Source organism: Ursus americanus, chromosome 2, assembly GCF_024610735.1.
Source record: "Ursus americanus isolate L20-20 chromosome 2, mUrsAme1.1.p, whole genome shotgun sequence".
NCBI classification, from domain to species: Eukaryota; Metazoa; Chordata; class Mammalia; order Carnivora; family Ursidae; genus Ursus; species Ursus americanus.
In genome coordinates this window covers 7,897,077-7,912,384 of record NC_142128.1, presented here as the reverse complement: position 1 = coordinate 7,912,384, position 15,308 = coordinate 7,897,077, and the positions used below count along the sequence as shown (strand labels likewise).

Sequence of the window (15,308 nt, the reverse complement as noted above, 5' to 3'; positions counted from 1 at the left end):
TTTTTTTTTTTTTAACATAGCCAGCCTGGAAACACATTAAGTAGATCAAAAGTTAGATGTAGGTCTTTTCCAGTGCCAGGGAGAGAAAAGTAGAGACGCTTAAGAGAACCAAGAGGCGTGGGTGCGCTTCACTTTGAGAACGAGGAGGCTGAAATGAAGCCGTGTGGGCAGTCTGTCGGAGAGAGTGGTATTTGCTAATAATGCCAGCGTCCTGGTACATTTAGATTGAACTACAGTCACCTCTTAGCCAACTGCCTGGTTACCTGCGAGCACATTTGAAGGCCAGGTTAATTTCCTTCTGACCTGGAGCGTGTGAGGAACACAGAATAGCCTCAAGGCCAGCTGTAGCAAATCATCTTTACGTAATCGTGGCAGTGACAATAATGGGTCTGCAGAACACAGCTGCAGAACAAAAAGGAATTGTTTTTATCTGATTGTTGATGAGAAGCCAAGCGTTCAACAGAAAAATTAGCCCCAGCAGCAAGCATTTACATTGGGGGCCAGAGTGCAACCCTCGTAAGGACTTGACTAGAGAAAAAGATTTGTATTTGAATAGACCACGTGGGCCCCGGTCTATGAAGAAGTCTTCCTGTCTTCCCTGTGCTGGAACTCCATCCCTCTGAAGAAGCCACTTATCAGGGCACCTGGGTGGCTCAGTGGGTTAAGTGTCTGACTCTTGATATCAGCTCAGGTCTTGATCTTGGGGTTGTGAGTTCAAGCCCTGTGGTTGGGCTCCATGCTGGGCATGGAGCCTACTTAAAAAAAAAAAAAAAAGAAGAAGAAGCCACTTACCTTCCATATTCTACCAGACACAGTCTGTGCATGTACAAATGTGTTTTGTGAATGGAAATAAGAGCAAACTCTTCACATTTTCCTACAACTTGCTTTTTTCACTTTTTTATCTTAGGAGTTCGTGGACATACATACAGAGCTGCTTTATTCTTTTCGTAGCTGCAAATTATTCCACGTAGCCATTTATGTTACAGTTTTATACTAGATCATTGTAATAACCATTCATGTTGAAAGATTACCTTTTTCTTGATGGACATTTTTAACGATACTGAAATACATGATTTAGGATAAAAATATGCTTGAACGTGAAATTTTAGGAAAGTGGTTTCAACCATCAGCCCTTTCGAGGGAAGGGTAAGATTGCTGGGGTCTTGGCATCCTAGGTCTGATTTCTCATTTCATACCATTTTCTAACTGCACGACGTGATTTCTGCCACGCGTGTGCTAGCGTACGGTGAGATTACTTTCTTTGTATCACAGATGGGACAATGATGAAGATGAGTGGTCAGATGGTAAAAGGCCTCTCAGACCAGGCCAAGGAGTTAGGGTTTGAGATGCCACTGAAGAATCATCCCCGCAGATTAATGCGGTCAGCTCTCCACTTTAGAAATATACTCTGCTGGCAGCGTGAGAGCTGGGTGGGAAGGACCCCTGTAGAGGTGACTGCTTGTCATTCCTTCATTTGTGGCTGCATCACCCCGGTCTTTAAGGCCAGCATCCTCAGATCTTTCTCAGCTCCATCCTGTCCCCTCTGTGCAGCTGACTCAAACCTCCCTCTGACACTCTTTTATAAGGACACTTATAAGTGCACTAAGGGCCCGACTCGATAATCTCCCCATCTAAAGATCCTTAACTTAATCATATCTGCAAAGACCCTTTCTCCAACTAATGAAACAACACTCACACGTTCCAGGGATTGGGTCCTGAGATCTTTGGGGGCCATAATTCAGCCTCAGTGAATGGCACCTGAGGGGCTAATGGAAGAGGCAGGGTAAGGGGAGATGTCAAATGACTAGTCCAAGATGACCCAGTAAGTTAGGGACAGGGACTGAACTGGCCCCCATGCCCCTGTTCCTTCCCCTGTCCTGTGGTAACTGGGCAGGCAGATGAGTCCACAGGTCAACATGGCCAAGAATGTCACCCCGAGACTGAACCGTAGTAAGCAACAAGGACAACAGCAGTGGGGCAAGCAGCCATTCTTGAAGCCGAGCCACCCAGAAAATGGTTTGCACTTATGTTGCAGATAGAGCTAGCGTCATAGTATCATATTTCCTGAAACGAATCCAATCAGGGAGTAGTATTGAAACTTGTAATGAAAACCACGAGTTAGTCATTTAACATCACAACTTGACCGTCCACCTCTCCAGATCGCTCAGGAAAGCTCCTGGAGATCATTATACTTTTTGTGGAACTCCAGAAGACCCATATACCACAAGGGTGGTAGCCAAAATTGCTATAACAGAGCAGAGATCTGCCGGTAACTGAAGACCTATAAGAGTTTTTTAAAATACCAGTTAAAAAAGTAACTGTTTGCACCACTGAAGTAAATTACTCTGAACTATGACTCTGCTAGATCTTGACCTCAGCCTTCCCCACCTAATGGTTGAGAGTATCCTGGCCTTGGCTGATACTTTCTCAACAAATGTATTCTTTGCTTAAGCAACAAATGAAGGATCCCCGTTTTAAAAACCAAACCCAAAGAGATTAGTGAGGAGGGAGGAAACTCTCTGCTTTTGAATGTTAAGAACAGATTACATATTTTTAATGTGACTTCGAAACTGCTTTATCAGTTAAATAATTCTCTACATTTATGATACTGGCCATTCTTCCTACAAAAGTTAAAAGCCAATGGAAATGTTGTGTCTGCCAAGTATTCCCACTTCAAAAGGAAAGTTCGTGGGGCTTTGATGTGAGCAACACCTCATCTATCTTTCTGCAGTTCATTCCTATCTAGGCTTTCTGATAGCTTTTAAAAAGTATGCCTCCTTTCTCGAAAGCCTCAGCGCACATTTACCCCACGCTTAAGCAGCTCTTTGGATGGGGCATAATTTTAGATCTTAGACATGCAAAGTGCTATGTAAAACAATAACTCCTCTATTTTACATTATTGTCTACCTGGAGTTTTGTGGTAAGTACTTTATGCAAGAACCATCCTTCCTTTCTCTTTTGTGTGACTTTACAAGGCCTGGAAAACACCTAGGTATGTTACCCATAATGATGCAATGAAATATTTTGTTCAGAGGGATAAAACTCTAATTTTATCAGAGTACTAGTGGCTTGGTTTCTACTTATAGGAACCTACTTCAAGTACTTTTCAAGGATATTTTGCAAATACAGCTACACTTGGAATTTATCACCCTTTTTGGCGGTGCAGCTGTTCAAAGCAGAAACTTATGCTTTGCATTTTTAAAAAATGGTGACAATGGTTTTAAGGTATCAATCGCAAACGAGATGAATTCTAAAAAGAATGGTTCTTATGTATGGGGAGACTAGCCCGAGACAGTAAGTTAGGTCAAATATATACCAGCCAAGGAGCGTGGACTTGATTCTATTAGCCGCTGAAAAGCCCTAAGCAGAGCAGGGAGGATTACTTTGGTGGCCCCGTGGAGAGATGACTGGGGCCACCAGGGGAACATGGCGGGAGGACGTTGACACGGAAATGCAGTGTGTCTGAAACACAGCACTGGCGATTGGCATGAAGAAAACGGGACAGGTTCCGTAAGTATTTCGGAAGTAAAATTTGTGTTTGAGTGGACAAGAAGGAAGAAGGCGAGTTTAATCCCCTATCTTAAGCGTGACCGGTTTATCGCAGGTGCTCAATAGTGACAGTTAATCAATGACTACATTTCCCATAGGCCTTAGGGCAGCGTCGCCAGCGTTTCCCAGAGGGCTGTGCGATGCCCAAAGTAACCCTGAGTGCCCGTGGAAGAGGTAAACAAGCGGGGATGCGCTCTTTAATGTTGCTTTATAACCAAATTTCCAATTCTCCTTTCCTCCTCTGTTCCTCTTCTCTGTGTACCGCTCTTCTGTTCACGGGCTTCAGGAGCCCAAATACCCAGTACTTGACTCCTTTGGCAACAACTCGGTGTTACCGTTTCCGTGCCTAAGGACCGGAAGCGGATTGTCCTTGCGGCCTTTTGGGAAATGTAGTTCCGTCTTCCCATGCCCTTGGTTCGGCGTCAGGGCTCCGTCTTTTCGGGCCCCAGAACCAAGGCCTGGGGGGCGGGGGCATGTGACCGGCCCGTCTGAAATCTTTGGGGACTGTTCCGGGCACTGCCCCCGGCGGGCCCAGGCCACTGACAGTTGCAGAGGCGACGAGCCCGGCCCGTCTCCATGGTGATCGGCTCGCCGCAGAGGCCTCTGGGAATTGTAGTTGGGCGGGAGCCGGCCCGTGCGCCGTGTTCCGAGCGGTGGCAGTTAACGCTCGCCACCGCGGTCAGGTCGGAGCTTGGCGGCGTCCGGGGGAGCTTCTTCCGCTTTTCCTTGGCCTCCGGGAGCCCAGGCAGGCGAGCGGCCTCCCGGAAAGGCCGGATGTCTCCAGGGAAGGTATCTGGCAGGCGTTTCGCAGAGGCTCGCACAGTGGGTCACAGTGATGAGGGTGTGGCCTCGAGCGAGCGCTTGGTCCCGTCTCTTCTGCTAGAGAAGGGGGGACCGAAACCCAGAGAGAGTCGGTGATTTGCCCCAAAGCGAGGCTAGACCCTAGTCTGTCCGTTCACGCCTTTCTTTCCAGCACAGAGCGCCGTGCCTGGCACAGAGCAGGCGCCCAGACATCGGTTAAGTGTCATTTCGTTCTAACGAGAGCCACCTGAAATACTTTTAACAAATTACAAGATTTAAAACAAAAAATTTTTTAAAGAGGGAAGTGGACCTTTAGATAAGGAGACTTATTAGCCAGATGCAACCTGTAAACTTTATTCGGATCATCAGTCTTAACAATTGTGCAGTTTTTAAAAATCTGGTAGATGTGAACATTGATTGGCAATTTGGCAGGGTTACTGTTTAAACCTTTTAGCTGTGAAAAGGCTGTTGGGGTTATGCATTGAAAAGGAAAAGAGTCTTAGAAATGATGTCTGAGATTTGCTGGAAAAATACCCAGCGTGGCAGGCAAGGGAAGGCAGGAATGGTAAGGGATACCTGAGAGAGCGTTGTACTGTTTTACTCTCTTTGGTGGTGTTGAAAAGGACCATAATCAAGGGGTTTTATTTCATTATGTTTCAGAAAGTTTCTGAGCTATGAAGCAGTTCAGGAAGAGTTTCTCTGAAACGTAAGCCTCCCACGGCACAAGTGAGCCTCCTTGGGGCCTTCTCCTGTCAAGAATGAGCACTGCAATGAGGGGGCGGCTGTGTCCCAGTGCCCCCAGGTCCTTCAAAAGCCGGACAGAATTCTGACCGTGAAGGCGGAGGCAGAGGACCATGCTGCCAGGTAATCAGCCTCCCAGCCAAGAGCTGGCCTGTCCCCGCTTCAGAGAGGTCTAAGACCAGGAGGCTCGGGACCCTACAAGGTTCTGAAATGCCCCTGGGAGCTCTGCCGCCAGTGGCTGAGGACACAGGGACAGTCTGCACGTTTCCCATCCTGAAGCTGCTGGAGCTGGAGCAGCTCCTGGCCATCCTGCCCAGAGGCGGTCAGGCTGGGGCTGGGAGTGCGCCGCTGGGCAACGGGGGAGTGATGGGAGGCCTGCTGGAGGGCGGGAGTGAGAAAATGAACCAAGCCCGCAGGTAGAAGAGAGATCTAACGTGCAAAGATAGGGAGGGCTAGGTCTTCCAAGGAGAACGAAGGCCACGTCTGTTTTGACCCAATACCGTGTCTGTGTTCCTCTTGGCTCTTCCCTGGTGCTTTTGGGGATCAAATTAGATTTTGGATCATTTCCTAGGTTTTTTTTTCTTTTCTGACATTCTGATTCTAATTCTTATGGGGAGGTGCTTCCATTAAGCCATGATTTAACCTCACATCTGAATCATTCTCTACAGAAACTATAATACGTGTTCTTTTGTCACGACAAAAGAATCTCTTGGGGGGCGCCTGGGTGGCACAGCGGTTAAGTGTCTTCCTTCGGCTCAGGGCGTGATCCCGGCGTTATGGGATCGAGTCCCACATCAGGCTCCTCTGCTATGAGCCTGCTTCTTCCTCTCCCACTCCCCCTGCTTGTGTTCCCTCTCTCGCTGGCTGTCTCTATCTCTGTCAAATAAATAAAATCTTAAAAAAAAAAAAAAAAAAGAATCTCTTGGGACAACAGATCCAAAGTTTGAAAAAATTCTCCATCTCAGCAGACGCCTTGGCCTCATCATCCTCCTAAGAGGCCCTGAGCTCGAACCACCCAGCTCAGCTGGAAGCCAGTGGGGAGAGGTAGTTTGGATTCAGAAAAACCGGAATTTCTGGGCTGTTCTGATGGCTTTGGAGGACAACTAGACAGAATATTGGAAACTAGGACATTTAGGGGAAAGTTCCGGAAATATGGTCCTATCAATAGGTCCAAGTTATATTGAACATAAATCAGTTATTTAGTTTTGTTTTGTTTTTTTTAAAGATTTTATTTATTTATTTGACAGAGATAGAGACAGCCAGCGAGAGAGGGAACACAAGCAGGGGGAGTGGGAGAGGAAGAAGCAGGCTCATAGCAGAGGAGCCTGATGTGGGGCTCGATCCCATAACGCCGGGATCACGCCCTCAGCCGAAGGCAGACGCTTAACTGCTGTGCCACCCATGCGCCCCAGTTATTTAGTTTTTTAAATAAGTTATCAAAGCTTGAGTCAAAACTTAATTTAAAATCACCAAGTTATACACCTTACATATACACATTTTTTTAAGTTCTCAGCTATACCTTAGTAGAGCTGGGGGAATTTTTTTTAATAAAAGAAATTTTTAAAAATTTACATTATCTCTGGGAAATAAGATTATGAAGAACTTTCTCTTTGAATGTTTTTACTAAATATATAACTTTTTTTTTGCCATGAATAGATACTGCTTTACGATCAGAAAAAAATAATAATTTTTAAAGAAATACACTGGGGGAAAAGGTCTAACAAGACATTTTCTTAAAAAAAAAAAAAAGGCAAGTAATTACATTTCCTTTAGGGTTCCCCATTTTCTTGTCTCCAGGACAGGAAGTTTTCTGGGGGGAGATAGCCCTCCCCACCCCCAACACAAGAATCAGCACACATCACCAGCTTCAGGCACAGAAGCTCCAGTTCACACGTGGATCTTGGGAACTCCACCCCCTCCACGCCAGTCGTAAGGCAGCATCCTCTGAGGAGGAGATCAGGGTCTTCGATCTTTTTCTTGGGCGCTCCTGTGTTGAAAAGCAGGCCTGAACATGACAGTTTGCAGACCTGTGCTGGGAGTAGAGTGTGATCATCAGACTAGCGTGAGACCTTCAGTCCAGAACTCAGAGGGGTGCTGAACTCATCAGAGCACAGCAAGGGATCTCAGTCGTCCACTGGTCCCCCCTGCCACAGCTGAGTGTCTTTCACTCCCTGAAGGGTTACGCTGGAGACAGTATTGGGCTGCTTTGAATTCTGGTGTGGTCGCTTTTTAGCTAAACCACACTTGATGATGTGGCTCATGGAGACCTTCGTTGACAATATAGCACCTTTCTTCCCTCATGGGAAGGGAACCCCAGAGATCCAGCCACCCTATATGGAGGGGAGCCTGTTCTGGGGAAAAGCAGGCAGTTGGGAATCGAGAGAACAGACCCACAAAGCATTCATCCCAACCCAGGGAGAATCAGGTAGGGTGGAGGGGCTGGTTAACTGCAGAGAAGATCCTTACCTCACTGTTCATTTCATTCGCTCTAAATTCTCAGAAGTCAGTACTGTTTGGTAATAGAATCGTTAAATGCTCATTGCAAAGCCAAATAACACCGCTAGGGGGCTGCTGCTTTCTATCGGCAGTGCCCCTGATCTTTGCGGGAGCATGAGGGGCCTCATAATGGATTTCACAGATTTGGACATGTCCATGGTCACTTACATCTGGAGAACATGATGTCCCTTTCTGTGGAAGTGTGGTTTGAGAAGCTCCCACGCTGAAATAAGTGATAATTTGGACTTCTAGAGTCTCCTGTCACCACTGGGATCTGTGGGACACAGAATTGGGGGAGGCCAGAGGCCGGCATGACATCCATCTATCTGGTGCCCACCAGAATGGATGGACGGGTGCGTTGTTAAAGTAGCGAAATGCTTCCAGACTCGTTGGTAAGCAGCTGCTGCTCTGTGTCCCCGAGCGCCTCGCCAGCCTCCTTGGCCACCCCAGCGACTCCCCTCCCCCGCCATCCTCCAGACCTTCCTAGGGTCCAGCATCTAATGGCTCTCACCTGGTCTTACAAGAGGCTTCTGGATCTCCAGATGAGACCAGCGTCTGTTCTAAAGGCTGTCTGGGCCCTTCCAGTCGCAAAGTGTAATCTCCTCCTTGCCCGTGAGCTTTCATAACCTCTCACCGCCCCTGCTCGTAAAGGGCGGCCGGGCAGCGTAGCCCAGCACAGCGAGGGCTGGAACCAGCTACGTTCGGGTCCTGGCTCCGCTGTGCACTAGCCGCGCTGTGCCTCTTTCCTCATCCGTAAGCATCAAAGAGGAGGAAGTGCTTTGTAAACTACAAAGTGCCTACATGTACAAGTTATTTTTTTAATTATTGTGATTATCAGAGTTCTTTGACCAACACAGGACCACACCCTCAAATCCCAGCTTTCCCCCCTCTGCCTGGACCCCCCACTTCTGCAGTTACCTCAAGCTTCGACCCCAGGACACCCCTCCTTGGAGATCACTAACCTTGGCCCCTTGGGGCAGCTTCCTCAGCCTCCCGCCTCCCTCACCTCTTGCTGAGTGGCCGGGAGAGCCCAAGTTCTTCCCAACCTTCTCGGAATTCCCTTCCTGTCCCCCCTCCAACCCCACCACTTCAGTCCCCTGCTTTTTCCTCATCCTCTCCCCAGGTTTGCAAAATAACTTGGGGTATTCTCCTTATGAAGTACTTCAGAATCTCACTGTATTTCATAACCTGATTTTTTTTTTTAATTATTTTAGAGAGGGGGAAAGAGAAGTATGTGAGTGGGGGGAGGGGCAAAGGGAGAGGGAGACAATGTCCAGCAGGGTCCCCACTGAGCATGGAGCCCAACGTGGGGCTCGATCCCAGGACCCTGAGATCATGACCTGAGCCGAAACCAAGAGCCAGCTGCCTAACCGACTGCGCCACCCAGGCGCCCCTCATAACCTGCTTTTTAAAAAAAACAGTGTGATCATTAATTACTTTTCTGTAACCCCATCTTTCCTTGCTGTATTATATGTCACGGTTTATTCCATCCATGCCGGCGGTAGGCGTGCACATTTATTTCCATGGCTCTTCTTTGCAGAGCAAGCAGTAACATTTGGCTTTTCTACATCTGATTACAGATGGTGACCTCAGGAGTAGGGACGAGGTGCTCAGCTCAGATCGGGAACTTGCGGAAAGAAGATCCCACGGGTGACTCTTCACAGGTACCAGAGCTGGGAGACACCTCAGAATGTTCCAGAACCTTAGACCAGCATTAGGGAACCTCCAGACACGAGGCCAAGGAGCTGCTGTGCCCAAGAGAAGAGTTTCAAGCAGGAGAGGGAAGAAGAAGCCACGAAGGTGGCAGAAGTGACCAGAACTCCGGGCCAGGTGAGTGCCTCGTTCCAAGTCAGAAAAGTTGTGCAGATAGAGACTCCATACACGTAGCACACGTGGCCACAGTTTGTGGGCAGACCCAGCCCTCATTTAGCATCACCCTGCTCAGGAGAGGACCCTCCATGTGGGCGTAGGGAATGGACTCCAGATTCCCCAGAACCTGGTGGTCAGACCCCCTGCGTGACCAGGTCAGGAGGGCAGCACGCAGATGAGAGAAAGCGATCACACGAGCAAGAGAGGCAGGAGGGACCAGGGGGTGTAAACGGACGGGCATGCCTGACATAACTAGAGAGACATCAGGGACAGCTCCTTCAGGATGCCTCATCGCCAAACATGGGCCCCCGTGTGGCCCTGCGGCTGGCCAGGGTTTGTGCTCGCAGGGTGTGGGAGGGCCCAGGGAGCTGGCCTGGGTAGCGGTTCATCTCCCAGCCACTCCGCGGTCGCCTGAGCCACCCGGCCTCCACTTTAGTCCCCTGTTGGTCCACTTTTGTGTCACTTCTGCCTTTTAAAAAAATAATAATACATTTATTCTCTTATTAACAAAAGGAATATGTGTCTAGAACAGAAAAATTTAAAATACATCGAAACAAGATGAAAAAAACTTAGTCCTCTGTTTCGGAATCTCGGGTAACATTGACTGTCTCTCTGGCATCTGTTTCTAAGCATTTATACACATTTTCCCTGTTATTCAGATTTCTCCAAAAAAAAAAAAAAAAAAAGTAGGAAACCTCCTGGGGTCCACAGCCCCCTGCAGCCCCGCCTTCATCGGCCCTGCTTTTCAGGGGTGGGAAGCAAGAGAAGGCCCCACGTGCCCGATTGCGAACACAGTGGCAATACCCCTCTCGGCCACAAGAGGAGGGTGTTGGCTCACGCACTTGTGTCCCCAAGCGGCCTGTGCTTCCTGCCAGGGTCTGGACGGCGCCGTAGTGAGTCCTCCCTTTATTGCTGCTTCTGCTCACCGCCTCTCTTGGAAACCTTCTTGGTGCTCGAGGGGAAAAAAGACAGAACTCCCAGCCTCCCCCTTCCACCACCCCTGCCGGCACTTGAGGACTCCTTAGACAGCTCTCTCCTCGCTGTGCCAGCCTCGGGCTTCCCAGGGAAGGGATACACCACAAACCTGCTCGGGTCATCCCCAGACCAAACCCTCCTCACGGTTCCCCATTGTTCTCAGGATCCCTCTTGAGCTCCGTGCCTCCCCACGAGTGCTTGTTTCCTCACATACACTAGACGGACCGTCTTTCGGCCCCTCTCGCTCTGCTTCCTCACCAGCAGACCTTCCCGCAAGTTCCTCTCTGCACACCAGGCTGAGGCTTCCTCTTTCGGGTCTTAGCCAACATGTTACTTCTTCCCCAAAGTCACTCTCAAGCCTGTGAGTCTGGGTTACGTAATTCTCCTCTGTGCTTCCACGGGGCCCAGTCCTTCCCCTTTCAGATTGCGCAGCGTGCTGGCTTGTCTGCTTCCTTCTAGAATGGGCGTTCCATGAGGGCAGGGACCATGTCAGTCTGACTCACACCCCCAGTGCCCAAGTACAGCGCCTGGCGCTCCGTGGGGCTCAATCTAGATTTGCTGAACAGATGAACGAGTGCGTGAATGAGCCCTTCCCCGTTCCCTGAAGTAGAGTCTGCGGAAGCCAGCCACTTCCCTCCTTCCATCCTCCTCCCCCCCAGTTCGCCAGCTGCCTCTCATTGTCCCCTGTGTCTCTGGAAGAGCGGTGCTGAAGGACCAGTTGTGTCCCTGTGATGGTGGGAAGACCGTGGCATGACCTCCCCTCTGTTGCTGGCTTGGCCACTTACTACCCAAGCCTGTCCCTTATTTTCTTTACAAAGCAGAGCTAACGGCCCCCAGGCTCGCTGGGGAGCTCGGAGGAATCGCATGCCTGCCTGACACATGGCGGACAGTCACGAGATCAGACTTCTTCCTCCCTCTCGCCCCAGCGCTCTCTTCCGAGTCCCCCTCTGAGACCGTGGGACGCGGACTTGCTCCCCTGCCATCTCAGAGGTACTGCTGTTTTTGTGAGTCCCTTCTCCTCTCCCCACCGTCCCCCAGGCCACTTGCTGCCGGCCCCTCCTCCTTCCCTGTCCTTTGTCCCCCGCACAAATAATAGTGCCAGGGACGGAGCAGAAGAGCTGCCGAGAAGGCACTTGTTGAATGGATGAGCGGTTGAATGAGCCAGTCACAGCAGCGTCCCCTGGGCTGTGTTCATCAGTGTGGAACAGGTCACAATGGTCACCAGCCTGTTAATGGACAGGCGGCCTCCTGCCCCCCGGAGCCCAAGCCCACACAGGCGGGGCCTATGTGAAGGCACCCTCACAAGGCCAGGGCAAGGAACAGGAAAGGTGACACCAGACTTTACTGAAGACTGACGAGGAAGGAGGTGGGGCGATGTCCCTGTTCTTCTCTTCCGCTCAGCACTGTTTACCCCAGGGACCATACGTGCTCGACTGTCACCTGAACACACAGTCCCACGGGGCGTCTGTGTTCCTTATAACCAGGCTGTTATACCACCACGGGGACTAAAAGTTCTAAGTTCCAGCAAAATCCTTCTACAGATTCCGTTCATCGTGTTTTTCTCCGATAGGAACGTTTTCTGTCCCGTGTGCTCGGAGGCCCGTGTGGCGGCCCCCCTCGGGCCCCCACAAGCTCCCTCATTCCCGAGGAGCCCTAACCCTCTCCCCAGTCAGGATCTTGAGGAGAAGAATAAGGGCTGATTTCTCCTCAAATGATCGCCGCCCTCAGTTCATTCCATCTGAAAGATTTAGCTCGTGAATGGCTTATCTGCTTTCGGGCGAGGTCTGTGGCTTGGCCCACTGAGGATGCCACTTTCTCCTGCATGGCACTTGGAAGGTCGGGCTGACGTGGCTTGTGTTTTATGTGTCCCACGCCCCTGCCCTGTGACGTTCTCATCTCTAAGAGCTGCTCTCCTCCTCCTGAGGATTTTCCTACATCAGCGCCATTCACGGAATCTCTCTAGGATGAATTAGGAAATGAAGGGAAATTTTCCCTTATTCATAATTTTCAAAGATTTCCTCTGTATGAATTCTTTGACATCCTGCCAGAATTCTGCCCAAATGTGTGGCCATGTGTATCATGCCGGTGGAGTGAGGTTTGGGCTTAAGAGTTGGAGGTTTCCCAAAGTGATGCCTTTATCAGCATAAAGTCTCCCGGTCCCAGCCTCTGTGGACCAGCAGCCCCCCAGGGTGGCCCCCATGGTTCTACTCTGGCGGGAACGCTGAGCATTGGAGTTTATGGGCTGTCCTCGGTCCTGGCCTTACACTGTGATGACATCGTAGGAAGTGAGAGTGTCACAAGTCCCCATTTCTGAGAATCAGAGCTCTGTGACTGCACCACCGTTCCAGCCCTGGCTGTCTCCTCCTCCTGTGACAGCACAGCAAGAGGAGGAGGCACCACTTTCACAGGGGGGTGAGGAGTGAGCTGTGTTCTGAGTGCCCGATGTCAATGCCCAGGTCACAGGTGCCCCTGGAATGCAGCCCCCCCCCCCCCCCACGGCTCCAAATTTGCCCAGCCTCCTGGCCTGGCCCAAAGCCCACCTCCACCCTGAAGCCTTCCTGGGACTCTGTAGGCCTGCAGTTAGACTCCGCCGTCCCTGCTCCTGTGAGAGTTCACGGCCCACAAAACCCCTTAGCACTCATGCAATGCTCTAGGCCGTCATGACCTTTCTACACCTTCTTCTCCAACAGACTTAAAGGAAGCTCTTTGAGGAAGAACCACGTCCTGTCCTTGGTATTCTCCATGGCACCTCTGAGCACAACGGGACTTTGGTTGGAGACCAGGTGCGGCTGCGGTCACTGTGGTCCAAGCGGATGGACTTGTGGTTCAGTGCAGTCGTGGGTGGAGATGCACTGTGACTGAAGACGTACGTGGCCTGCCTTCTCAGGGACAGTTGTCGCGCTCTTCCAGGTCATGCAGGAGGAAGGTGATCTTGTCTTTGTTGCCACCCCTTGCCCCCGACACCCGCCCACGCCAGGCAGGCCAGCCAGATTCTCCCTGCTGCCAGCCGCGCATGGCGCCAATCCCGGGAGTGACTTCGGGGAGGGGGAGGCGGGGAGCAAGCAAGCGATCTGTACTGTCGCGCACCTGTCCATGCAGTGTCCTGGTTAAGTCTGGCTGGCATAGGGACCACTCTCGGCATGAACCCGCAGCTCTTCGAGGGCACGGCCCATGTCTGAAACATCTCTGTATCCGCGGTACCTGGCGTAGCCCCTGGCACGTAGAAAGCCGTCACCTGGCGTGGAGCAGGGGAGTGCTCCTGTAGTTAGGGGCAGCCAGGGAGTTCATGGAGGGACAGAGGAGAACGGATGTTAGTGACTGTCCTCCAGTGCCCCCCTGGACCCCCCACCCCCCCAGTGAGTTCGTCCTCCCTTTGGTATGTGGCGAAGTCCTGGGTCCTAAACACAGAATGCAAACGGTGCCCCTTTGTGTTTTGTAAGCTGCAGAATCCCTGTCTCCCCCCGGGGAAAAGGGAACAAGTCCTGTGTATACATCCGGGTTTTATAGAACCGCGGAGCTCTCTGCTGCTTTCTTTTAAAGCTAGTGAGTTAAAAATGTTCTTGGCCAGATCGTAGGAGCTGGTCCCGAGGGCCGGTGCTGCCCATAGACCCTCATCTCCTAGGAGCCCAGGGCTGCTTCCAGACAGCTGAACCTTGAAGCTGGTGGAGATGTGAGCAGGTCATCGAGGGTTAAAGAGAGAGAGGAAGGGAGGGCCCTTGCCAGCTGCCTCTTTGTCTGCTTACCAGGGCCCTTGAGCTGAGCTCCCAGCTGTCTCTGGGCAGGAGCACAGCTGGCCCCCAGGTGTCCCTGCTCCGGTTTGGATGTTTGTAGCTGGAGTGTCATTTGTGGTGGGTCTCCAGAATGCTCTCTCACATTATTCCCTCCTGACCATCCGACACCCGACTGAGCAGAAATCAGTGCAAACAGGTAGAGGAGGGCGAAACAGATAATCGAGTGAAGGCTGGGGGAGGGGCAGGGCGCTGGAGCGGCAGGTGGCTCTCAGCCCGGCTTCACGTGCAGCGCCCCCCCCCCCCCGGAACCCCCCAACAGCCCCGGAAGTAGCGTGGTCCTGTCCTCGTGTTCAGATGAAGAAACTAAGGTTTAGAGAGGTTAAACAGCTTGCGCAAGGGCGGGCAGCGGGTGAGGGGGGAGCAGGGCTGCACATCCAGGTCTGCCCATCACTCGGGCTTTAAAGCGCCGCTTCTCCCCTTGTTGGAATTTAACTTGCGTCGCCAGAACCCCCAGTTCGCACTGCGTCTCGGTCCTTTAGCCACTTTGAAATGGTCCTGCTTCCACAGTCCCTTCCGTGGCCCCGTCAGAGCCGCTCAGTGGTTTCTGAGAGACCGGGTCAGTGGCTGCTCGACCTCCCGGGGTCACAAGCGACCTTCCCCGCTGTCCCAGCAGTCGCTGGAATTTCTGCTGTGGGAAGTTGGGGAGAGTCTGCAGTCGTGGCAGGTGCGAGAATCTGATCTCGGCCCTCTGTTCCGTGAGTCAGGTCATCGGGCAGAGCAAGGCGGGAACAATTTCTTTCTGCTCCGCTGTGTCTGGGCCTCGACCCCAGAGGCCCAAATGGCTGGATTTGGCTAAGGTGGTCTGACTGTGGCTGTAGCGCGGGGGCCTTGGTTCTGTCTGCCAGCGGGATCCTTCCCCTCCTCTTCACGTGGCATCCGCAGAAATGAGGCAGAAATGTCCAAAATGGCTTTTTCACTCGTGCGTCTGGTGCTTCCGTGTTCTCTCTACGGCCTTCATCAAAGGAGCCCTGTCTTCTTACATTGTTTCTCCGGGCTCCACAAAGCCACTGTCCGTCCTCTTCCTTGTGCCACGGTACCTGTCTGCCCCGAGCCCTGTCTGTGGGGAGCTGCCACAGTTCGGCCCCT

At 51.4% G+C, this 15,308-nt stretch overlaps 2 long non-coding RNA genes across 2 annotated transcripts; one reads left to right on the top strand and one right to left on the bottom strand.

Annotated features, from left to right (window-relative positions):
- Nucleotides 1–4,148: 4,148 nt before the first annotated feature.
- Nucleotides 4,149–14,470, top strand: LOC123777264 (uncharacterized). Its single transcript, XR_006775623.2, has 4 exons — nt 4,149–4,338; nt 5,011–5,214; nt 9,168–9,417; nt 13,122–14,470. It is a non-coding gene; the product is annotated as an uncharacterized LOC123777264 (long non-coding RNA).
- LOC123777266 (uncharacterized) lies at nt 6,711–8,288 on the bottom strand. Its single transcript, XR_006775624.2, has 3 exons — nt 8,099–8,288; nt 7,756–7,861; nt 6,711–7,123 (listed from the first exon to the last, which is right to left on the bottom strand). It is a non-coding gene; the product is annotated as an uncharacterized LOC123777266 (long non-coding RNA).
- Nucleotides 14,471–15,308: the final 838 nt, after the last annotated feature.